General features: G+C 45.9%; 1 protein-coding gene and 1 long non-coding RNA gene across 2 annotated transcripts in view; one reads left to right on the top strand and one right to left on the bottom strand.

The window, feature by feature from the left end:
* LOC144331075 (uncharacterized) overlaps nt 1-20,885 on the bottom strand; it is a 29,527-nt gene extending 8,642 nt beyond the window's left edge. The window contains exons 1-2 of the long non-coding RNA XR_013397924.1: nt 20,750-20,885; nt 10,068-10,147 (exon numbers count right to left, since the gene is read on the bottom strand). This is a non-coding gene — a long non-coding RNA (uncharacterized LOC144331075). The remainder of the gene's footprint in view (nt 1-10,067; nt 10,148-20,749) is intronic.
* The window catches only part of UPF2 (UPF2 regulator of nonsense mediated mRNA decay), a 484,524-nt gene that overhangs the window by 98,698 nt on the left and 359,856 nt on the right, over nt 1-25,970 (top strand). The window lies entirely within an intron of this gene.

Below are 25,970 nucleotides of genomic sequence, written 5' to 3'. Positions count from 1 at the left end.
CCTTTGTCACCCAGGCTAGAGTGCAGTGGCGCAATACCAGCTCACTGCAACACCACTCACTGCAACCTCCACCTCCCAGGTTCAAGCAATTCTCCTGCCTCAGCCTCCTGAGTAGCAGGGACTACAGGCGCGTGCTGCCACACCTGTCTAATTTTTTTTTTTTTTTTTTTTTTTGAGATGGAGTCTGGCTCTGTCCCCCGGCCTGGAGTGCAGTGGCACCATCTCGGCTCACTGCAAGGTCCGCCTCCTGGGTTCATGCCATTCTCCTGCCTCAGCCCCCCGAGTAGCTGGGACTACAGGCACCCGCCACCACGCCCGGCTAATGTTTTGTATTTTCAGTAGAGATGGGGTTTCACCGTGTTAGCCAGGATGGTCTGGATCTCCTGACCTCGTGATCCGCCCTCTCCTCAGCCTCCCACAGTGCTGGGATTACAGGCTTGAGCCACCGCGCCCGGCCACCTGTCTAATTTTTATATTTTTAGTGGAGATCATGTTTTACCATGGTGGCCAGGCTGGTCTCGAACTCCAGACTTCAAGTGATTCATCTGCCTTGGCCTCCCAAAGTGCTGGGACTACAGGCGCGAACCACTGCGCCCGGCTGGCATTTTCTTTTTTATTGTCCGCACTGTCAGTTAGAAAGAATTCCCTGTGCTTTAGATATCTGACACTAGCTAGAATTGACAGATTATTATAAAATTAAGGGGTCTCACACAGACTTTTTTTTGAGACAGTTTCACTCTGCCACACAGGCTGGAGTGCAATGGTGCGGTCTCGGCTCCCTGCAACCTCTGCCTTCTGGGTTCAAGTGATTCTCCTGCCTCAGCCTCCCAAGTAGCTGAAATTACAGGCTTGCACCACTACACCCAGCTAATTTTTGCATTTTTAGTAGAGATGGGGTTTCACCATGTTGGCCAGGCTGGTCTTGAACTCCTGACCTCAGGTGATCTGCCCACCTCGGCCTCCTAAAGTGTTGGGATTACAAGCATGAGCCACTGCACCAGGTCCAGACTCTCTTTTTCAAAGAAAGGCCACCATTCCCAAAGTTGCAGGATCCAAATTCTTCTTGACAACGAATTATGAGCCTGCCTCAATGAGCATCTAATTATAGCCCAATATCATGCACCATACAGTATACGAGAGAGCCTGAGCAACAAAGGGGACCCTGTCCCTGCAAAAAGGAAAAATTTTTAAATTAACCAGGCACGAGGCATGTATCTGGAGTCCAAGCTACTCAGACTGAGGCAGGAAGATTGCTTGAGCCCAGGAGTTCGATGCTGCTGTGAGCTGGGATCATGCCACTGCATTCCAGCCTGGGTTACAAAGCAAGACCCTGTCTCAGGAAGAAAAGTAGGCTTAAATTTCAGAGACATGTTAGCCACTGGCCACCATGATCACAGAAAGATTTCATATGGCTCCTAACACATATGTAACAGTGAGAAGCAATGCCTCTAGTCACGTCTGTTAGAATAAACAGGTGAGATGGGTGTGATCCCTGAATACCATCTTTACAGAAGATTCTATTGTAAAAGAAACCACTAAAACTTTCTCAATGAAAGAGCTGATTGGTAAACAGGAATACTTTTTTATTTATTTGTTTTCAGATGGAGTCTCGGTCTGTTGCCCAGGCTGGAGTGCAATGGTGCCATCTTGGCTCACAGCAACCTCTGCCTCCTGGGTTCAAGTGATTCTCCTGCCTCAGCCTCCCAAGTAGCTGGGATGACAGGTGCCTGCCACCATGCCTGGCTAATGTTTTATTTTTAGTAGGATTTTGCCTTGTTGGCCAGGCTGCTCTCGAACTCCTGACCTCAAGTGATCCTCCTGCCATGGCCTCCCAAAGTGCTGGATTACAGGTGTGAGCCATCGTGCCTGCCTGGTAAACAGGAGTACTATGAGCCAGTTGTTACACTATTGGTAGCCTGAAATCTGCCACATGTATTAACACCATGAATATCAGCAAATGATACAAATGTGGGCTTATTTTTCCCACAGAGAACTGGTTGACCAGCATACTGTTACTGAGAAACCACGGTTCCATCCAGGTCCTGCTCCTTGCTGCACAGAAAGCCATTCACTGAGATTTCATCTATTGCCAAGGAAGAAGGCTTTAATTGGGTGCTGCAACCAAGGAGATGGGAGCTCAGTTTCAAATCTACCTCCCTGACTGACTAGGATGGTGCAAACCCGGGAGGCGGAGCTTGCAGTGAGCTGAGATCCGGCCACTGCACTCCAGCCTGGGCGACAGAGCAAGACTCCGTCTCAAAAAAAAAAAAAAAAAAAAAACAACAGCAGGGAAGAAATGTAACAATGTGTAAGAAAACAGGAACTAGGGAGTGCCAAGGAGGCACCTGCTACCCTGAGCCTGTGAGATTCAGTCCTTTGATACTTTTTTAAAAAATTTTTTAGACGAGTCTGGCTCTGTCACCAGGTTGGAGTGCAGTGGCGTGATCTCGATCTTGGCTCTACCTCCCAGGTTCAAGTGATTCTCCTGCCTCAGCCTCCCAAGTAGCTGGGACTACAGGCGTGCGCCACCACACCCAGCTAATTTTTGTATTTTTAGTAGAGATGGGGTTTCATCATGTTGGCCAGAATGGCCTCGATCTCTTGACCTCGTGATCTGCCTGCCTCAGCCTCCCAAAGTGCTTGGATTACAGGCGTGAGCCACTGCGCCCGGCCAATACTTTTTTTTTTTTGAGATGAGGTCTTGCTTTGTCACCCAGGCTGGAGTGCAGTGGCATGATCTCGGCTCACTGCAACCTCCACCTCCTGGGTTCAAGCAGTTCTCCTACCTCAGCCTCCCAAGTAGCTGGGACTACAGATGCATGCCACCATGCCCGGCTAATATGTTGTATTTTTAGTAGAGACGGGGTTTCACCGTGTTATCCAGGATAGTCTCTATCTGACTTCGTGATCTGCCCAGCTCAGCCTCCCAAAGTGCTGGGATTACAGGCCTGAGCCAAGAGACCCTGCAGATACTTTTTTTAGAGACTTGAAAGTGTTTTCCCGAGGAAGGAACTTAGATAAAAAATAATAATAACAATACAAGTTTCAAGCTTTGGCCGGGCGCGGTGGCTCAAGCCTGTAATCCCAGCACTTTGGGAGGCCGAGATGGGCGGATCACGAGGTCAGGAGATCCAGACCATCCTGGCTAACAGAGTGAAACCCCGTCTCTACTAAAAAAAATACAAAAAAACTAGCCGGGCGAGGTGGCGGGCGCCTGTAGTCCCAGCTACTCGGGAGGCTGAGGCAGGAGAATGGCGTGAACCCGGGAGGCGGGGCTTGCAGTGAGCTGAGATCGCGCCACTGCACTCCAGCCTGGGCGACAGAGCGAGACTCGGTCTCAACAACAACAAAAAAAACAAGTTTCAAGCTTTAACAGTGGAAGGGTCCGTTTCTATGTTTATCCAAAAAGAACTGTCTCTGGGACTCTTAGGCTGGTTCCAGCACCATGGGTGCAGACTGAAGAATGACGCTGAAACCCTTGACAAGGAGAATCACACACCCTTTCCACGTGGACACCCCTCCTATCTTCTGCTCAGTGCCACTTCGAACATGGTCTGTGTGGAAAGCTGAGCTTCCCCACGTAGTCAGGAGCATCTCAATGCTATGAAGCCAGGCTTAATACATAAGGGTTGTTTAAACAACAACAACAACAAAAAACCTTCAGCTGATATATTTTTTTCATTAAGAACAATGCTTTTGGCCGGCCACAGTGGCTCAAGCTTGTAATCCCAACACTTTGGGAGGCCAAGGCGGGTGGGTCACTTGAGGTCAGGAGTTTGAGACCAGCCTGGCCAATATGGTGAAAACCTGTCTCTACTGAAAATACAAAAAAAACTAGCCAAGAATGGTGGCGCACACCTATAATCTCAGCTACTTGGGAGGCTGAGGCAGGAGAATCGCTTGAACCCTGGAGGCAAAGGTTGCAGGGAGCCAAGATCGCACCACTGCACTCCAGCCTGGGCAACAGAGAGACTCCATCTCAAACAAATAAACAAAAATAAAAAACTACATGCAAACAACTAGAAGAATGCACTCTTTGATTCCAGTTTCTGTCAAGGTGGGAATGGCTGATACCAGATCTTTTCCTGAGGACAGTTTGGAGAGGAAGAAGGAAGGGATAAACAACAGGAGAGCTGGGGCCTGAAGAAAGCAAGGGAAAGGTGGGCAGCAAGAAATCAGATAGCTGCAGAGTCGAGAGGCCGGCATGTGGATAAAATGTGGCTGATGGCTTCGTTATGCCCAGACCCTATCCGATCAAGAAGCTTGTCTTTAGCGCACAGAAGGAGAAATTAAAACGAATACACACCGCAGTTCTCTGTTTTATGCCAGCATCTCCTGGGGGAAGGAGCTCTTGCTACATTCTCTCCTGGAACTGAAAACTAATTCTAGTTTACTCTGTACACATTGATCTAGTTGTTAGTGCTGTAAAAACACCAGTTTATGTCAAAACCAGAAAAAGTATCAGATAAAAGGCAAGATTAGACTAGCGCCTAATGTTGGCAAGTATCTGAGGAAAAGACACTAAAAGAAAGAATTTGGCAATTTGGAGAAGTCTTGAAACAATGCATATACTTTGGGCCAGGTACAGTGGCTTACGCCTGTAATCATGACATTTTGGGAGGCCAAAGTGGGTGGATCACTTAAGGCCAGGAGTTCAAAACCAGCCTGGCCAACAAGGTGAAATCCCATCTCTACTAAAGATAAAAAAAATTAGCCAGGCATGGTGGCACGCACCTGTAGACCTAGCTACTCGGGAGGCTAAGGCAAGAGAATTGCTTGAATTTGGAAGGCAGAGGTGGCAGTGAGCCCAGATCACCCCACTACACTCCAGCCTGGATGACAGAGCAAGACTCTGTCTCAAAAAAAAAAAAAAGAAAGAAAGAAAGAAAGAAAGAAAAGAAAAAGAAAAGGGCTTTGTGAAGCCTCTTCCTTTTTTTTTTTTTTTTTTTAAATAAATAGAGATGGGATCTTGCTGTGTTGTCCAAGCTAGCCTCAAACTCCTGGCCTTATGCAATCCTCTTGCCTTGGCCTCCCCAAGTGCTGGGATTACAGGCATGGGCCATTTTACCAAGCCAGTAAGTCTTCTAAACATTTATCCTAAGAAGATCAAATAAGTAGCCAAAGATATATGTAAAAAATATGTCTATAGAAATTTTTAAATCCTAAGTATCTATCAATAGGAAATGGTTAAAATACTATGGTAGGCTGGGCATGGTGGCTCACACCTGCAATCCCAGCACTTTGGGAGGCCAAGGCAGGAGGATCACTTGAGGCCAGGAGTTCACAACCAACCTGGGCAACAAAATGAGATCTCTATCTCTACAAAAAAATTTAAACAAGGAAAAATCCAGGTGTAGAGACACACACCTGTAATCCCAGCTACTTGGGAGGTTGAGGTGGGAGGATCAATGGAGTCCAGAAGTTCGAGGTTTCAGTAAGCTATAACAGTGCTACTGCACTTCAGCCTGGGCAACAGAACAAAACTCTGTCCCTAACCAAAACAAAACAATAACCACAGTTATACATACACACAAACACACACAAAATGATACCTCCACACAAAAGAATTATTGTTAACCATTAAAAATGATGTAGATGAGGCCAGGCGTGGTGGCTCACACCTGTAATCCCAACATTTTGGGAGGCTGAGGCGGGCGGACCACAAGTTCAGGAGATTGAGATCATCCTGGCCAACATGGTGAAACCCTGTATCTACTAAAATTACAAAAATTAGCCGGGTGTGGTGGCTCGTGCCTGTAGTCCCAGCTACTCGGGAGGCTGAGACAGGAGAATCGCTTGAACCTGGGAGGTGGAGGTTGCAGTGAGCCAAGATAGTGCTACCACACCCCAGCCTGGGTGACAAAGCGAGACCTCATCAAAAAAAAAAAAATTATGTAGATGATTACTGATACGAAAACATGGCTGGGCATGGTGGCTCACTCCTGTAATCCCAGCACTTTGGGAGGTTGCCGCTGGCGGATCACCTGAGGTCAGGAGTTCGAGACCAGCCTGACCAACATGGAGAAACCCCATCTCTACTAAAAATACAAAATTAGGCAGGCATGGTGGGCATGCCTGTAAACCCAGCTACTTGGGAGGCTGAAGCAGGAGAATCACTTGAACCCGGGAGGTGGAGGTTGCGGTGAGCCAAGATGGCACCATTGCACTCCAGCCTGAGCAACAAGAGCGAAACTCCATCTCAAAAAAAAAAAAAAAAAAAGAGCTGGGCACAGTGGCTCATGCCTGTAATCTCAGCACTTCGGGAGGCTGAGGTGGGCAGATCACAAGGTCAGGAATTCGAGATCAGCCTGACCAACATGGTGAAACCCATCTCTTCTAAAAATACAAAAATTAGCTGGGCATAGTGGCACGTGTCTGTAATCCCAGCTACTCAGGAGGCTGAGGCAGAGAATCATTTGAACCCGGGAAGCACAGGTTGGAGTGAGCTGAGATCACACCACTGCACTCCAGCCTGGGTGACAGAGCAAGACTTCATATCAAAAAAGAAAGAAAAGAAAAGAAAATATGATCAAAATTATACCGATGAGTGAAAAACTTTATAACAGTATGTTTATTATGATACTGCTCTTACAGATTTACATATTTCTGTATATACACTCAGGAAAAAAGAAACAAGAATGTAATTGGCAAAATGGTAACAGTAGTTATGTCTGGATGATGTGATTTGAAGTGAATGCTTTCTTCTTGTTACCTGTATTTTCTAGTATTTATGCATTTATCATATATTACTTGCGTAGTAAAAGTCATAGAGTTTTGAAAAGGAACATCGCCAATGAAAAAGAAAGTGGGGCCAGACGACCAGCCTTCGTGGATGATGGATGTGGCTGTCATTTTTGTCTCTGTTGAGCAAAGGTGATTTAAGGATATGTGTGGATGTGGAAATAGTGGCAGAGAAAAAGTAGTCATTCCTGGGATACACAGATTTTTTTCTTTTTGGAGACAGGGTCTCACTCTGTTGTCCTGGCAGGAGTGCAGTGGTGCAATCATAGCTCACTGCAGCCTCGACCTCCTAGGTTCAAATGATCCTTCCACCTCAGCCTGATGAGTAGCTGGGACTACAGGCACACACCATCATGTCCAGCTAAATTTTTTATTTTTTTGTAGAGATGGGGTCTAACTATGTTGCCCAGGCTGGTCTTGAACCGACTCACATCTGTAATCCCAGCACTTTGGCTCAAGTGATCCTCTTGCCTTGGCCTCCCAAAGTGCTGGGATTACAAGTGTGAGCCACCGTGCCCGGCCCACAGATTTTTTTATGTTGGGCTGGGCCTGGTTTCTATTTGTGTCTCATCCACCTTCCCCTATCCCCTTGACATGGGTGAAATCTATTCATTGCAACTTCATTAATGTCTAAGAGATGTGATGTTCACTGAGAACCTTTTAAAATTGTACAGCCATTGTGTATTGGGGGAAATACCAGACGCCACTTCTCATAAAAGTGAAAAATTCTCCACAGGTTTGTTTTTTTTTTTTTTGAGACAGAGTCTCACTCTGTCACCCAGGCTGGAGTGCAATGGTGGGATCTTGGCTCACTGCAATCTCCACCTCCCGGGTTCAAGCAATTCTCCTGCCTCAGCCTCCCGAGTAGCTGGGATTACAGGGGTGCACCCCCACACCTGGCTAATTTTTGTATTTTTAGTAGAGATGGAGTTTTAGCACGTTGGCCAGGCCGGTCTTGAACTCCTGACCTCACGTGATCTGCCTGCCTTGGCCTCCCAAAGTGCTGGGACTACAGGCATGAGTCACTGCGCCCAGCCCCCTTCTTTTTTTTTGAGACGGAGTCTCACTCTGTTGCCCAGGTTGGAGTGCAGTGGCATGATCTCGGTTCCTTGCAATCTCCGCTTCCCGAGTTCAAGTGATTCTCCTGCTTCAGCCTCCTGAGTAGCTGGGATTACAGGCTCATGCCACCATGCCTGGGTAATTTTTGAATTTTTAGTAGAGACGGGGTTTCACCCTGTTGGTCAGACTGGTCTCGAACTCCTGACCTCATGATCTGCCCACCCTGGCCTCCCAAAGTGCTGGGATTACAGATGTGAGTCAGTGGGTTTTAATTAGCCTATCCTTCACATTTCCCTACATATTCCCTGAAATAGACAAATGTTGAAATTTTAAGAACAAAACAGAACGTATTTCCCCTCCTGCATGCACCACACTTTCATTATCCTGTCCTGTTTGAACTTGGGCTAGTCACCTTCAGCAAGATGAGGCTGTTGCCCCTGGGGTGGGACGCCCACAGTCTGAGATGTTAAAAGTCATCAGGGATGGCAGACAGAACAATGAACATCATGCCCAACTAGGGTTCCTTAGAACACCATTGCAAACCCCTTGAATTCAGCTCATCAATGCCTAACACGCCAACTCTCTTCTTGACCAAATAATGAATGCATAGTTTTGATTTTCCCTGCAGCCAGCCCTGTGCAGGCTTTTATGGAGAATCCCAAGGAAGCTGATCTCAAGCTTCCTACTCCCATAGAATTAACCTGCGAGACAGAGAACCAATGAGTGAAAAATGTAAGACAGTGCATATTCAGGCACTGAGTTGGTGGTAGAGCCTGGAAATGCTGGTGAGTCAGGCAAATAGAGTCCAGTGTGGACTGACATGATCAAGAAGGGGTGCTGGGTCATGATAGACGGACAGTTTCTCTTGGGGAAAAGAAAGGCCCTTTAAGTTGGCAAACGGCCCAAGCAGAGACATGAGGTGTGTAACGAGAGGTGAGGATGCTGCCTTGGAAGAGGCTTAGGTTCCTTTTTTTTTGTTTAAGACGGAGTCACTCTGTCACCCAGGCTGGAGTACAGTGGCTCGATCTCCGCTCACTGCAAGCTCCGCCTCCCGGGTTCACGCCATTCTCCTGCCTCAGCTTCCCGAGTAGCTGGGACTACAGGCGCCCGCCACCTCGCCCAGCTAACTTTTTGTATTTTTAGCAGAGATGGGGTTTCACCGTGTTAGCCAGGATGGTCTCGATCTCCTGACCTCATGATCCGCCCATCTTGGCCTTCCAAAGTGCTGGGATTATAGGCGGTGAGCCACTGCGCCCGGCCTACTTAGGTTCTTTTCAGTAGGAATTCAAAGAGGAGGTTAGGAAGATGGGTTTGCGCCAAATTAAGGAAGGTGGTGAAAAGCCTGGGAAAGAGCCCAGGCCTCAGGCTGGAGCAAAAGGCAGTCTTCGCATGGCAGGTGGGAGTGAGGTCTTGAGCAACAGAGGGACCTGATGAAGGCAACGTTCTACACACTAGCACAATTCGTCAACAAGGTTTTAAAGATGGTAATTCCCCGGAAACCAATAAACACATGAGCGCATGTCCTCCCTGTTCTGGGCGAGCCTGCATTCCCTGCTTTACCTCTTGTGGTTTTCAACTGTCTAAAACAAAGACTCTTTCTTACCCCCAACCATTAACCAGTTTTCCTGCTTTTGTCTTTCTTTTTTTTTTGAGACAGAGTTTCGCTCTTGTCGTCCAGGCTGGAGTGCAATGGTGCGATCTCGGCTCACCGCAACCTCCGCCTCCCAGGTTCAAGCGATTCTTCTACCTCAGCCTCCCAAGTAACTGGGATTACAGGCATTCACCACCATGCCCGGCTAATTTTTGTTTTGTTTTGTTTTTTGTTTTTAATAGAGACGGTATTTCTCCATATTGGTCAGGCTGGTCTTGAACTCCCTACCTCAGGTGATCCGCTTGCCTTGGCCTCCTAATAAGCTGGGATTACAGGCGTGAGCCACCACGCCCAGCCCCTGCTTTTGTTTTTCTTAATTCACCTAGGTTTGCAATTGCTCCACTGAATTTGGCTTTGGATGGAAAAATCCTCCATCGTCCCTCCAGCTAGAAAAACACCTTCACTTTTTCTGTGTTTGGAAACAAGACCATAGGACCTGGTGTGGTCCCAGACATAGTATGTGCTGTGTGCTCCAGGCCATGTCACCCAAGCCTTCCACACTGCTCCCAGGACCACCGGCCAGGCCCCACCTGTAGGTTGGGTGACCCTTCACAGCCCAATAGAAATTCAGGCAGGAGCTTCATGAGAGACAAAGGGGACAAACCTGAACTCCTACCTGGGAACTCCAAACACCGAGCCTTCGTCCACACAGGAGCCGCTGTGGTTGTAAGACAGCCTTCCTGAGGTGCTTCTGACCTGAGGGGACAAAGGAGCAGCTTGGTTTGGAGGGGAAAAGGCTAGAGAAAGTCACACTGACCCCTGGGCCACATGGCTCTTGCCTCAACTGTCTTCTCAGAACAGCCCAAATATCTCCAAAGAAATGCCACCGATGGTCAGGCACGGTGGCTTCTTCCTGTAATCCCATCACTTTGGGAGGCCGAGACAGGAGGATCACTTGAGCCCAAGAGTTCAAGACCAGGCTGGTCAACAGAGCAAGACCCCACCCCTACAAAAAAAAAAGTATTATTATTATTTTCTGAGACAGACTCTTGCTCTGTCACCCAGGCTGGAGTGCAGTGGTGCAATCTCGGGTCATGGCAACCTCCACCCTCCGAGTTCAAGCGATTCTTGTGCCTCCGCCTCCTGAGTAGGTGGGATTACAGGTGTGCGCCACCACACCCAGCTAATTTTGGTAATTTTAGTAGAGACGGTTTCAACATGTTGGCTAGACTCCTGACCTCAGGTGATCCACCCGCCTCGACCTCCCAAACTACTGGGATTACAGGTATAAGCCACCATGCCTGGCCAAAAATTTTTAATAATAAAAAAGAGGGCTGGGTGCAATGGCTCACACCTGGAATCCCAGCACTTTGGGATGCAGGCAGACTGAGGCAGGCAGATCACGAGGTCAGGAGATCGAGACCACCTGGCTAACATGGGGAAACTCCATCTCTACTAAAAAAGCAGAAAATTAGCCAGATGTGGTGGTGCGCGCCTATAGTCCCAGATACTCAGGAGGCTGAGATAGAATTGCTTGAACCCAGGAGGCAGAGGTTGCAGTGAGCTGAGATCACGCCACTGCACTCCAGCCTGGGCAACAGAGCGAGACTCTGTCTCAAAAAAAAAAAAAAAAAAAAAGATACACAAATAGTATACCTCTGACAAAGGACTAATATCCAGAATCTACAATGAACTCAAAAAAATTAGCAAGAAAAAAAAAATCCCATCAAAAAATGGGCTAAGGACGTAAATAGATAATTCTCAAGAGAAGATATATAAATGGCCAACAAACATATGAAAAAATGCCCAACATTGGCTGGCTGTGGTGGCTCACACCTGTAATCTCAGCACTTTGGGAGGCCAAGGCAGGCAGATCACGAGGTCAGGAGATAGAGACCATCCTGGCTAACACGGTGAAACCCCTTCTCTACTAAAAATACAAAAATTTAGCTGGGCATGGTGGCAGGCGCCTGCAGTCCCAGCTACTCAGAAGGCTGAGGCGGGAGAATGGCATGAACCTGGGAGGCAGAGCTTGCAGCGAGCCGAGATCGCACCACTGCACTCCAGCCTGGGAGACAGAGCCAGACTCCATCTCAAAAAAAAAAAAAAAAAAAAAAAGAAAAAGAAAAAATGCCCAATATTACTAATAATCAGGGAAATGTAAAGCAAAACCACAGTGCGGTACTAGCTGACTTCTGCAAGAATGGCCATAATCAAAAAATCAAAAAATAATAGATGTGGGTGTGGATGCAGTGAACACAGAGCACTTCTACACTGCTGGAGGGAACGTAAACTAGTACAACCACTATGGAAAACACTGTTGGAGATTCCTTAAAGAATTAAAAGTAGATCTACCATTTGATCCAGCAATCCCACTACTGGGTACCTACCCAGAAGAAAAGAAGTCGTTATACAAAAAACATACTTGCACATGCATGTTTTTAGCAGCACAATTCACAATTTTAAAAATGTGGAACCAGGCTGAGCATGGTGGCCCACGTCTGTAATCTCAGCACTTTGGGAGACTAAGGCGGGCGGATCACTCGAGCTCAGGAGTTCAAGAGCAGCCTCAGCAACATCTTGAAACCTCATCTCTACTAAAAATACAAAAATTAGCTGGGCGTGGTGGTGTGTGCCTGTAATCCCAGCTACCCGGAAGGCTGAGGTTCAAGAATCACTTGAACCTGGGAGGCAGAGGTTGCAGTGAGCCGAGATCGTGCCACTATACTCCAGCCTCGGCTACAGAGTAAAACTCCATCTCAAAAAAAAAAAAAAAAAAAAGTGGAACCGGCCCAAATGTCCATCAATCAATGAGTGGATAAAGAAACTGTGGTGTACATATCCATATATATATATATATATTTGCAGTGACCTGGATGAGATTGGTGACTATTATTCTAAGTGAAGTAACTCAGGAATGGAAAACCAAACATCGTATTTCTCACTCATAAGAGGGAGCTAAGCTATGAGGATGCAACAGCATAAAAAAGACACAATGGACTTAGGGAACTCAGGGGGAGTGAGTGGGATGGAGGTGAGGGATAAAACATTACAAATTGGGTTCAGGGTACACTGCTTGGGTGATGGGTGCAAAAATCTCGCAAATCACCACTAAAGAACTTACTTATGTAACCAAACACCACCTGTTCCCCAAAAACCTGTGAAAATTAAAAAAACAAAAACAAAAACAAAAAAGCCTCTTACAAAATAAAAAGTGTTCTGGGAACTGCTGTTGCAGTGCAAAAGCAAGGGCACAGAGAACTTCCAGAAGGATGTCTGGACAGCTAGGACTAAAGTCATCCTGTTTAGAGCCTTAAGGTGAATAGATCATAATTTTCTCCCTTTGAACAAGAAGTCTGGGCACATTGTTAGTGTGTTAGATTGGGCAGCATGAGACTAATGGTGTCTCATTAGTTGGAGGGGTTGGAGGTTCAGACAGACCTGAGGTCCAGTGCAAGCTCTGCTGCCTGCTGTGTGGCTTTAAGAAAGCTTCCTAACTTCTCTGGGCACCTCTTTTCTCATACATGAAGTCAGAGTAACAAACACTTTTGCTAGAGAGTTCATGTGAGGACTAGCTAAATGTCTGTTGAATGGAAAAAAAAAAAAAAAAAGATATACAAATAGTGAATCAGCACATGGAAAACTGTTTAAAATCATTAGACATGGCCAGGCGTGGTGGCTCACGCCTGTACACAATCCCAGCACTTTGGGAGGCCGAAGTGGGCAGATCACAAGGTCAGGCGATAAAGACCAGCCTGGCCAACACGGTGAAAATCCATCTCTACTAAATATACAAAAATGAGCCAGGCATGGTGGCAGGCACCTTCAATCCCAGCTACTCCGGCTGAGGCAGGAAAATTGCTTGAACTGGAAGGTGGAAGTTGCAGTGAGCCAAGATTGTGCCACTGCACTGCAGCCTGGGCAACAGAGTGAGACTTCGGCTCAAAAAAAAAACCATTAGACATTAGGCAAAAGCAAATTAAAACCAGAGTGACATGCCACTTCATACCCATGAATGGCTAAATTTAAAAGGTTGACAATATTAAACATCGGCAAGGAAATAGAGCCACTGGACTTTTCCTAGTGTTAGTGGGTACAATTACTTTGGATAGCAGCTGAGTGGTATTTCATAACTATAGTTAAACACACACTGACTATATGATCCACCAATTCTATTCCTAGGAATGTATCCAAGAACAGTGAAAGCATATTTCCTGAAAAAGACAAGTACAATCATGTAGGTATCAGCTTTATGCACCGTATTCCAAAAGTAGAGATAATCCAGTTTCCATTGCCAGATAAGGAGATACGTTTTTTAAGATATGGTAATCTCTCATTGTGTTACTAGCATGGAACAAGATTTCTTATTTTTCATTGATAAAATTTATGTATTTATTTTATTTTTAGAGAACAGGGTCTCACTACATTGCTCAGGCAGACCTTAAACTCTTCAGGTCGGTCAAGTGATCCTCCTGCCTCAGCTTCCCACGTGGTTGGGACTACAGGTGCCTGTGCCACTGTGCCTGACTAAATGAAAGTTGAGGCCGGGCATAGCGGCTCACACCTATAACCCCAACCCTTTGGGAGTTGAGGACGGTGGACCACCTGAGGTCAGGGGTTCAAGACCAGCCTAGCCAATACAGCGAAACCCCATCTCTACTAAAAATACAAAACTTTGCTGAGTGTGGTGGTGCATAGCTGTAATCCCAGCTACTCGGGAGGCTGAGGCAGGAGAATCACTTGAACCTGGGAAGCAGAGGTTGCAGTGAGCCAAGATGGTGCCACTGCACTCCAGGCTGAGTGACAGAGGGAGACTGTCTCTAAAAAGGAAAAAAAAAAAAAAAAAAAAGTTGATATATTAGAATGCTATTTAGCAATAAAAAAGAAAAATTACTGATACAAGCAATAACATGCATAAATCTCAAAAATATTATGTTGCAAAAAGATGACAGACACCAAAAAGTAAATACTAAATGATTCCACATCTATAATATTCGAAAATAGGCAAAACTAAAATATTGTGATAGAATTCAGAACAGTGGTTGCCTCTGCTGGGAAAGATTCACTAGAAATGGGCATGAAGAAACTTTTTGGGTTGATGGGAATGTTCTTTATCTGAATTAGGTGGTTGATTACATAGGTGTACACAGATGTCAAAACTCATCCCATTGTACACTTGACATCTGTGCATTTTATTGTACAAAAATTATGCCTCTTTTTTTTAAGTACTGGAAAAGAGTAGAAAGAAAGAATTGCTTATGTCTTTTCTTCCCTCCTAGGCTTAGTGTTGAGCTCAATTTAACCAAGCCCTTCAACCAGCTAGAAAGCCAGCTTTGTATGTATTCTGCAAGAAGCTCCTCATTAAGCTGCAAATCCTGTCTTGGTGAGATTTATAGGAAGGTGGATGTTGACAAAAGGCCTGAACTCTTCCAGTACTTCAATTAAGATGCATTCTAGGCCAGGTACTGTGGCTGACCCCTGTAATCCCTGCACTTTGGGAGGCCGAGGCAGGCAGATCACGAGGTCAGGAGTTCGAGACCAGCCTGAGCAACATGGTGAAACCCGGTCTCTACTAAAAATACAAAAATTAGCTGAACCTGTTGGCAGGTGCCTGTACTCCCAGCTACGCGGGAGGCTGAGGCAGGAAAATCACTTGAAACTGGAAGGTGGAGGTTACAGATAGTCAAGATCATACCACTGCACTCCAGCCTAGGCAACAAGAGTGAAACTCCATCTCAAAAAAAAAAAAAAAAGATGCATTTGAGAAATATCCACTGAATTGAAGAACAGAAAGGCCAATAGTGAGTCAAGAGAGAGCAAGAGCTGTTCTGTTGGTGTAACTGGGATAGAATCCACACTAGAGCCGGTGGAGGCGTGAGTGGGCGGTGGGGAGATGGTGAAAGACTCGAGAGTGTGAGACATGGATTGTGCTGGTTATGAAACAGACGTAAGTACGTTCGGCATAGACGCCACAGCAAACATCAATATACACTTCCAGTAGTATTTTTTAACTAACGAGAAAGAGTAGGGGGACACAGGCAGGAAAAAAAATAAAATAAAAAATTAGGGCCGGTAATTACAGGCTCACAGCTGTAATCCTAGCACTTTGGAAGGTCAAGGCAGGCAGATCGCTGGACGCCATGAGTTCAAGACCAGCCTGGGCAACATGCCAAAACCCCATCTCTACACAAAATAGAAAAATCAGCCGGGTGTGGTGGTGCACACCTGTAGTTCCAGCTACGGGAGGCTGAGGTGGGAGGATCACTTGAGCCTAGAAGGTCGAGACTACAGTGAGCTGTGATTGCAGCAGTGGCTCACGTCTATAATCCCAGCACTCTGGGAGACCAAGGTGGGCGGATCACTTGGGGTCAGGAGTTCGAGATCAGCCTGACCAAATGGTGAAACTCCATCTCTACTAAAAAAATACAAAAATTAGCCAGGCGTGGTGGCACATGCCTGTAATCCCAGCTACTCAGAAGGGTAAGGCAGGAGAATCGCTTGAACTCAGGAGGCGGAGGTTGCAGTGAGCCAAGATTGTGCCACTGCACTCCAGCCTGGGCGACAGAGTGAGACTCCATCTCAAAAAAAAAAAAAAAAAAAGAAAAGAAAAAGAAAAAAGTGGTATATCTGACTATATGAACTTTTAAAAATGTCAAAAATAAAAAAATCAAACTATTAAAATGCAAACTGACCAGGAAAAATATTTGCACCAAATCTGACCAAAGCATTAATATCTTCACTACATGAGAAAAATCCATTAATTGGTTTTTTAAAAATGTCTCCAGGCCAGGCATGGCGGCTCATGCCTGTAATCCTGTCACTTTGGGAGTCCAAGTCGGGTGAATCACCTGAGGTCAAAAGTTTGGGACCAGCCTGGCCAACATGGTGAAAACCCATCTCTACTAAAAGTACAAAAATTAGATGGGTGTGGTGGCACACACCTGTAATCCCAGCTACTCAAGAGGCTGAGGCAGGAGAATTGCTTGAACCTGGGAGGCAGAGGTTGCAGTGAGCCAAGATCACACCATTGCACTCCAGCCTGGACGCCAAGAGCGAAACTCTGTCTCAAAAAAAAAGTCTCCAATGGGTCAGGCACTGTGGCTCACACCTGTAATCCCAGAACTTTGGGAGGCCAAGGTGGGAGGATCATTTGAGGCCAGAAGTTCAAGATCAGCCTGGCCAACATGGTAAAACCCTGTCTCTACTAAAAATACAAAAAAATGAGCTTGGTATGGTGGCATGTTCCTATAATCCCAACTACTAGGGAAGCTGACACACGAGAATCATTTGAACCCGGGAAGTGGAGGTTGCAGTAAGCTGTGATCGCGCCACTGCACTACAGCCTGGGCAACAGAGTGAGACTGTCAAAAAAAAAAAAAAGCAAATTTAGCAGGGCATGATGGCATATGCCTGTGCTCCCAGCTACTGGGAAGGCTGTAGTGGAAGGATCCACTGAGCCTGGGAGGTCAAGGCTGCAGTGAGACATAATTGTACCACTGCACCCCAGCCTGAGCTACAGTGCAAGACCCTGTCTCAAAAAAAAAAAAAAAAAAAAAAAAAAAAAGGAAAAGAAAAGACTCCAATGAAAAAAATGGGAAAAGGACATAAGGCTATCATTCAAAGAACTATAACCAGTAGACAAATAGATGAAATAAGGCTCACTTTTTCTTTTTTCTTTTTTTTTTTTTTGAGCCAGAGTCTCGCTGTGTCTCCCAGGCTGGAGTGCAGTAGCGCCATCTCGGCTCACTGCAACCTCCACCTCCCGGGTTCAAGCAATCCTCTTGCCTCAGCCTCCCGAGTAGCTGGGACTACAGGCGCCCGCCACCACACCCAGCTAATTTTTGTATTTTTAGTAGAGACGGGGTTTCACCATATTGGTTAGACTGCTCTCGAACTCCTGACATTGTGATCTGTCTGCCTCGGCCTCCCAAACTGCTGGGATTACAGGCGTGAGTCACCATGTCCAGTCAAGGCTCAATTTTTCTAATCAGAAAATAAGTTAAAATATTAAATTTTCATTTTGCTACTAAATTAATCAAACACAATTTTAAATTAATATAACTATTACAGCCAGGCACAGTGACTCATGCCTGTAATCCCAGCACTTTGGGAGGCCAAGGCAGGCAAATCACATGAGGTCAAGAGTTCGAGACCAGACTGGGCACAGTGGCTCACGCCTGTAATCCCAGCACTTTGGGAGGCCGAGGAGGGTGGATCATGAGGTCAGGAGATCGTGACCATCCTGGCTAACATGGTGAAACCCTGTCTCTACTAAAAATATAAAAAATTAGCCAGGCTTGGTGGCGGGCACCTGTAGTCCTAGTTACTAGGTAGGCTGAGGCAGGAGAATGGCCTGAACCCAGAGGGCGGAGCTTGCAGTGAGCTGAGATCGTGCTACTGCACTCCAGCCTGAGCCGCAGAGCAAGACTCTGTCTCAAAAAAAAAAAAAAAAGGGTTCGAGACCAGCCTGGCCAACATGGTGAAACCCCGTCTCTACTAAAAATATAAAACTAGCTGGGCATGGTGGCCTGTGCCTGTAGTCCCAGCTACCTGGGAGGCTGAGGCAGGAGAATCACTGGAACCCAGGAGGCAAAGGTTGTAGTAAGTCGAGATTACGCCACTGCACTCCAGCCTGGGTGAGAGAGTGAGAAGCCACCTCAAAAAATATATATATATAATTATATATTTATATATCTATATATAGTTATATATAGATATATAAATACTATATATAGATATATAAATATATAATTATATATAGTTATATACAAATATATATTTATATATATGGCTATATAGATATATATACAAATATATATAACTATATAGATTTATTATATAACTATATAGATTTTTATATATAACTATATACACATATATGTAACTTACTGGCAAGAAAGGATCTTATAGATGGAGAGCATATAAATGGAGAATATAACTTACATATTGTAAATTGGCATAATTCTTTTCAAAGTCATTTTGGCACAAGACCTCAACAGTCATCAAAATGTTCACACTCTTGAACTCACTTGTTTACAGAGTCAACAACATTACAATACAGACGGCCTATGCGTGACAGTGTGATGTTTCTTATAGGGTTTGTTACAATAAAAACAACAGAAAGGCAGTAATTTCAATGTCTAAACAGACAAAGACTGATTAGGCAGCTTGGTTATGAGATTAGAACCTGGAATCAAACCTGGCGAGAAGCCCCACCCTGGCACTCACAGGCTGTGTTACCAATCGCTCTCTGAAATTCCTCATCTGAGAAAACGATCATGCTATCACCTGCATCCTAAAGTCGTGGGATTAAATGAGCTAATGCATGGGCTCCTACAGCACTCAACTTAGCGTACAACGAACATAGTACATGTCAGACTTTGATTTTTTTTTTTGAGACAGAGTTTTGCTCTTGTTGCCCAGGCTGGATTGCAATGGCGCAATCTCAGTTCACCACAACCTCCGCCTCCTGAGTTCAAGCAATTTTCCTGCCTCAGCCTCCCGAGTAGCTGAAACTACAGGCGCGCACAATCACGCCCGGCTAATTTTGTATTTTTAGCAGAGACAGGGTTTCACCATGTTGGTCAGGCTGGTCTCGAACTCCTGACCTCAGGTGATCCACCCACCTCGGCCTCCCAAAGTGCACCCAGCCGCTATGATATGTTAAACAGGAAAAAAAAAGTCCAATTCCAAATTACAGATGGATGGAGGTGATATATAATTATATATAATTTACATATTATAAATTGGCATAATTCTTTTCAAAGTCTTTTGGCACAAATCAAGCCATATTTGCACTATAATTCTAATAGTCTATCTCTAATAGCTATATGTGACCACAGAGAACTTGGAAGTCATCAAACGAGTGCCACAGAGTTGTTCAGGGTGATAAGGTCATAGATACATTTTTTTTTCTATTGTAATTGTCCATAAACTTGTCATTTCATACATAAAAATAAATTCAAAGCCAGGCACAGTGGCTCACGGCTATAATCTCAGCACTTTAGGAGGCCGAGGCGGGTGGATCACATGAGCCCAGGAGTTCGAGACCAGCCTGGGCAACAGAGTGAAACCCCATCGCTACTAACAATACAAAAATTAGCCAGGTGTGGTGGCGGGCGCCTGTAATCCCAGGCTGAGGCAGGAGAATTGCTTGAACCTGGGAGGTAGAGGGTGCAGTGAACCAAGATCATGCCACTGCACGCCAGCCTGGGTGATAGAATGAGACACTTCCTCAAAAAATAAAATAAAATAAATTCAAGATCATGAGTTCCAATTTTTGATTCAGAAATCAAGATCAGCTAGAACAGTTTGCCTGGGCCACCAGGTCCCTTCCTTGTTTGCTGTCCTTGGCTGCAGCTCAGCTGGCCAGGAGCAGTCACTTCTTGGTACTAACTGTTACGCTTACTGTGAGTACCTCTGAATCCTATCTAAAATATTCCAGTTTTTCAAGCTTTCCTTTTCTTTTCTTTTCTTTTTTTTTTTTTCCTTTTCTTTCTTTTTCTTTTCTTTTTTTTTTTTTTTTTTTTTTTTTTGTTTGTTTGTTTGTTGAGACTGAGTCTCACTCTGTCACCAGGCTGGAGTACAGTGGTGAGATCTCGGCTCATTGCAACCTCCACTACCCAGGTTCAAGCGATTCTCCTGCCTCAGCCTCCTAAGTAGCTGGGACTACAGGCTCCTGCTACCACATTCACCTAATTTTTGTATTTTCAGTAGAGATGGGTTTTCACCATGTTGGCCAGGATGGTCTCGATCTCTTGACCTTGTGATCCACCTGCCTCAGCCTCCCAAAGTGCTGGGATTACAGACGTGAGCCACCAAGCCCAGCCAAGCATTCTTATTTGTATTTTTATTAATTATATTATTTTTATTTTACAAATAAAATAGAGACAGGTTTTGCTATGTTGGCCAGGCTGATCTCAAACTCCTGGCCTCAAGCAATCCTCCCACCTTGACCTCCCAAAGTGCTGGGATTACCACCACGCCCATCCTTTTTTTTTTTTTTTCTGGAGACAGACGGGGTCTAGCTCTGTCACCCAGGCTGGAGTGCAGTGGCGAGATTTTGACTCACTGTAACCTCCACTTCCCAGGTTCAAGTGATTCTCCCGCCTCAGCTTCCCAAGTAGGTGGGACTACAGGCACACGCCACTGCACCTGGCTAATTTTTATATTTTTAGTAGCGATGGGATTTCCCCATGTTGGCCAGGCTGTTCTTGACCACCTGACCTCAAGTGATCCACCCGCCTCAGTCTCCCAAAGTAGTGGGATTTCAGACGTGAGCCACCACGCCTGACCCATCTTTTTAAGCTTTCTACCTGCAAAAATGGACACCAGCAGCTGTGTTTCTATTGCTCTCACCCGTATGGATTCTGTTCTTCTCTGCATGAGCAGGTAGGCGAAGGAGCCAAAGGAGATGGGCCACGCTCTGGAACGCCTCCTTCAACCCTTACAGACAAGAAAGGCTGTGTTTTCCAGGCCAGGTGTTGCCTGGAACCCTCTCTCCGATTATTGAAAAGCCCTTCCACCTGTGTCTAATCTAGACGATTCAATGGAGCTTTGCAGTTTAACTGCTTCCTGCCCTCTACATATTGCTTACGTGTGTGCGATAACAAGTTTGCGAGGGTGCAATTACTTGAAGCAGTAAAGAGGTTGTTGCCAAGACGGAGTCCCTGCCTGATCCAAACTCAGCCACTGTTTGCAGAAGAGAATATTCTGGTAATTTCTCAATATGAGTAACTAATGGTAGTTGTGAGTAAAACCTTCTTACTGTAAATTATAGCAAGTAGAAACTGATGACATTTGTCTCTGTGGCTGTGGTATAATGAAGTCCACAGACATGTTATTTAGTTATTTAGTACAAATTGACCATCTACTGTGTGCCAGGTGTCATACCAGGTATAGCAAACATACATTTTCATAGTTGAAAAAGAATGTAGAGATCATGTATTCCAACCGTCCATAGGTTGTTGCATCCAATTTACAATATCTTCACCAAGAATAACTCATCGGCCGGGCACAGCGGCTCACACCTGTAATCCCAGCACTTTGGGAGGCCCAGGCGGGTGGATCACTTGAGGCCAGGAGTTCAAGGCCAGCCAGGCCGACATGGTGAAACGCCATCTCTACAAAAAATACAAAAAGTAGTTGAGCGTGGTGGCATGTACCTGTGGTCCTAGCTACTCAGGAGGCTGAAGCACAAGTAATTGCTTGAACTCGGGAGGTGGAGGTTGCTGTGAGCCAAGATCACACCACTGCACTCCAGCCTGGGCGACAGGGACAGACTAGGTCTCAAGAAAACAAACAAACAAACAAGAAAACTCTTAGGGAGAGGAACCCACAGATTCCCACGGCAGTCCATTCTACTTTTTTTTTTTTGAGACGGAGTCTCGCTCTGTCACCCAGGCTGGAGTGCAGTGGCCGGATCTCAGCTCACTGCAAGCTCCGCCTCCCGGGTTCACGCCATTCTCCTGCCTCAGCCTCCCCAGTAGCTGGGACTACAGGCGCCTGCCACCTCGCCCGGCTAAGTTTTTGTATTTTTAGTAGAGACGGGGTTTCACTGTGTTACCCAGGATGGTCTCGATCTCCTGACCTCGTGATCCGCCCGTCTCGGCCTCCCAAAGTGCTGGGATTACAGGCTTGAGCCACCGCGCCCGGCCCATTCTACTTTTACTCAGCTCTGACTGTTGGAAAGTGCTCCCTTGGGTTAATTTTTTTTTTTTTTTTGACACCAAGTCTCGCTCTGTCGCCCAGCCTGGAGTGCGATGGCGCGATCTCAGTTCACTGCAAGCTCAGCCTCTCGGATTCAAGCAATTCTCCTGCCTCAGCCTCCAGAGAAACTGGGACTACAGGCACGTGGCACAACACCTGGCTAATTTTTTGTATTTTTAGTAGAGACGGGGTTTTACCGTGTTGGCCAGGCTGGTCGCAAACTCCTGACCTCAGGTGTTCCACCCGCCTTGGCCTCCCAAAGTGCTGAGATTACAGGTGTGAGCCACTGCACCCGGCCTCCCTTGGGTTATTTCCTAATTCACAATCATCGCTTATGTGGAAGGAACTATAATCACCTATATCTCCTCTTGCTAAGAAAATGAATGATTCCTGTATCTTGCCCTGGCATCCACGTGTCCTCGCTGTCTCTTAATGATGTCTCAACAGAAGTTGTGGGCATTTTTTTTTCAGACCTAGAAGTTGACAGTTTACCAAACAGGTATTCTGTTTCCTGGCACCAAGTCAGAAATATGTTCCCAGGTCAGTTAAAAGGTGTCGAGGTGTTCCATTTCACGCGTCTAGCTGATGCTCAGCCCATGCAATTAGGAGCCCGGCCAGAACAAGTGAATCTTTTAGGCTCTTGGATGATGAGTCACAAATTCCACGTAGGGCCCAACTTCCAGCCCGTGGCACCAGAGATGACTGTAAGTGTTTGATCCTCTTGAGGTGGTTGCATTTTTATAGGGAGTTCTAACAAAAGCAGATTACTCCACCCTGGTTATGAGGAAATGCTTTGCTTAACAAGCAGAAGTAGAGATGGGGGTGGAAAGGCTTGATGGCTGAAAACACTTACTTAAAGTTTACTTTTTCTTTTCTTTTCTTTTTTTCTTTGAGATGGAGTTTCCCTCTTGTCATCCAGGTTGGAGTGCAGTGGCACGATCTCGGCTCACTGCAACCTCTGCCTCCCAGGTTCAAGTGATTCTCCTGCCTCAGCCTCCTCAGTAGCTTGGATGACAGGTGCTCACCACCACACCCAACTACTTTTTGTATTTTTTGTAGAGATGGGGTTTCACCATGTTGGCCAGGCTCGTCTTGAACTCCTGACCTCAGGTGATCCACCCACCTTGGCCTTCCAACATGCTGGGATTACAGGCATGAGCCCGGCCTAAAGTTTTCAAATGTAAAATAATTTTGCTAGAAGATAAACAATAGATACGAAATTTTTATGGGAAACTTTTTTTTTTGAGATAGGATCTCGCTCTGTCACCCAGGCTGACGCGATCACATCTCACTGCAGCCTTGACATCCCAGGCTCAAATGATCCTCCTGCCTCAGCCTCCCGAGTAGCTGGGACTACAAACATGTGCCACCATATCCAGCTAATTTTTTTTTCTTATTTTTTGGTAAAGACAGGGTCTTGCTATGTTGCCCAGGCTGGTCTCAAACTCCTGGGCTCAAGCAATCCTCCTACCTCAGCCTCCCACACTTACAAGTGTGAGCCTCCACGCCCAGCTGGGAAACTATTTTGAATTTAGCATTCCCTACCCACTCAGATTATCGATCAAATGTGAAGCAATCAAAGAGACTATTAAGATGTGCGCATGAGAACTTGGAAGATTTATTCCCCAAGTACTCACCATGAAAAAGCTGCTCAGGAACTACTTTGGCAAAACAAAAGAGGACTTAAAGAAAGGGAAATAAATTGGATTAAAAAAGAAGGATTTGCCGGGCACGGTGATTCACTCCTGTAATCCCAGCACTTTGGGAGGCCAAGGTGGGTGGATCACCTGAGGTCAGGAGTTGGAGACCAGCCTGGACAACATGGCAAAACCCTGTCTCTACTAAAAATACAAAAAATTAGCCGGGTGTGGTGGTGGGCACCTATAATCCCAGCTACTCAGAAGGCTGAGGCAGAAGAATTGCTTGAACCCAGGAGGCAGAGGTTGCAGTGAGCCGAGATCACATTATGCACTCCAGCTTGGGTGACAGAGCGAGACTCTGTCTCAAAAAATACATAAATAATTAAATTTTTAAAAGAAGGATTGTCATGTCTCACCCAGAAGATGTGGCATGTAATGGTGGGGGTGGGGGATGGGGGGCGGGGCTGGGGGAAGGAGCGTGGGGAAGGGGGTGGCGGTCTGGAGCTTTCTGTCAAGCGGCAAAATTCTAAAGCCAGAAGACTGAATTTCTGTTTTTATGGGTCCATACCTGTCCATTTGAGGGGTCCTTTCTTGAATAACTCTTAGAAAATATTTATCTCCCTTGATCCTGGTCTCTGATCTATCTCATCTTCCACAGTACTGAGTCACCTAAGTATCCACAATGGTGATTCTACTGGGAGTTGACACCTGCAATTTCCAGCCCCTGGCCTAGCAGTTTCCAAAGGGGTCCATCTCTGATCATCTTATAGGGGATTTCCTACTGCAGAGAAGAGAGAAGTGCTGAGTTCAAAGTTTTTGAGACTGTGGTGACTGATTTTCTGAGCCAAAAGTTAGGACACAAGACGAGACTGACAAGTAAGAATCGAGTTTCCTGAATCAAAGGGAGAGACTTTAAAACCAGACAGCCCTTGCAAATTCAGGGTGTATGGCTACCTTGATTGTCCTCAGGGACCTCAGGGACAGAGACAACAAAGCGGAATCCCCCACCTGTGGGCCCCCCTCACCTGGGCGGGGTGAAGGCACACGGTGCTGTAACAGGCTCACAACTGGGCACTCCCTGAAACCCATAGTCTTTAGGGATTTTTCGCTGATTCTGCAGATGAGAGCCTGAGACAGATGGGGCACAGGTCTGATAACTCAGCCTTTTTTGTCCCTAACAATTTAACTCCAACTCCACACTGTGTGCTCCACTTAGCGAACCAGTTCTTCAGATGGAAGGCAGCTGAGCAGCTTGGAGTTGTCACTCTGGCATGTCCTCGCAAGTAGGGTGGGTGGGGAGTGGGGTGTCTTACCTCCATCTTAAGTCACTTATCAAAGTATTTCTTCCTACCCCTTGGAACAGTCTATCTGATTTTTCATTTTTTAATTTTTAACATATATATATACACACATATATATATGTATATACACATATTTTTTGTATAGACAGGGGCTCACTACGTTGTCCAGGCTGGTCTTGAATTCCTGGCCTGAAATGAGCCTCCCACCTCAGCCTCCCAAAGTGTTGGGCTTACAGGCATGAGCCACCATGTCCAGCCTAGTCTAACTGATTTAAAAACACACACACAGACACACACATTTTAATTGACAAATAATAACTGTACATATTTACGGGGTAGATAGTGATGTTGCAATACATATAATGTACAGTGATCAGGTCAGGGTAATTCATATATCCACAATTGCTGGAAAAGGAGGAGAGACCAATCTTTTGGATGTGAGTTTTTGAAAATACACATTTAATTAAAAAAACTTGCAAAACAGGCCAAGCGCCGTGGCTCATGCATATAATCCCAGCACTTTGGGAGGCCGAGGCCAGCAGATCACCTGAGGTCAGGAGTTAGAGACCAGCCTGGCCAACATGGTGAAACTCCATCTCTGCTAAAAATACAAAATTAGCCAGGCGTGGTGGTGCATGCCTGTAATCGCAGTTACTTGGGAGGCTCAGGCAGGGGAATTGTTTGAACCTGGGAGGCAGAGGTTGTAAGTGAGCTGACATCATGCCACTTCACTCCAGCCTGAGCAACAGAGTGAGTGAGACACAGTCTAACAACAACAAAAAAGGCTGGGTATGGTGGCTCATACCCATAATCCCAGCACTTTGGGAGGCTTAGGCAGGCGGATCACGAGGTCAAGAGATTGAGGCCATCCTGGCTAACATGGTGAAACCTCGTCTCTCCTAAAAATCCAAAAATTAGCTGGGCATGGTG

This window comes from Macaca mulatta, chromosome 9 (genome assembly GCF_049350105.2).
Source record: "Macaca mulatta isolate MMU2019108-1 chromosome 9, T2T-MMU8v2.0, whole genome shotgun sequence".
Lineage (NCBI taxonomy): Eukaryota > Metazoa > Chordata > Mammalia > Primates > Cercopithecidae > Macaca > Macaca mulatta.
The sequence above is the reverse complement of the archived record's forward strand: the minus strand, read 5'-3'. Positions and strand labels throughout refer to the sequence as shown.